Below are 234 nucleotides of genomic sequence, written 5' to 3'. Positions count from 1 at the left end.
ACACACACACATGTGTGAGTGTATATATATATATATATGTGTGTGTGTGTGTGTGTGTGTGTATACGTATTTATGTGTATAAATATAAATATGAATATATATTAAGTATTTAAACTTAAAATTTCAACATGTAAAAGTAGAATAGTTTACTGGAATTTCAAGTATCCTGCACCCAACTTTAACAATTATATCAGCATATGCCTAATTTTGCTTTTTCCACACCCTTGCTGACAC

This window comes from Crocuta crocuta, unplaced genomic scaffold (genome assembly GCF_008692635.1).
Source record: "Crocuta crocuta isolate KB4526 unplaced genomic scaffold, BGI_CrCroc_1.0 scaffold307, whole genome shotgun sequence".
Classification (NCBI taxonomy): Eukaryota; Metazoa; Chordata; class Mammalia; order Carnivora; family Hyaenidae; genus Crocuta; species Crocuta crocuta.
This window is presented reverse-complemented; position numbering follows the sequence as displayed.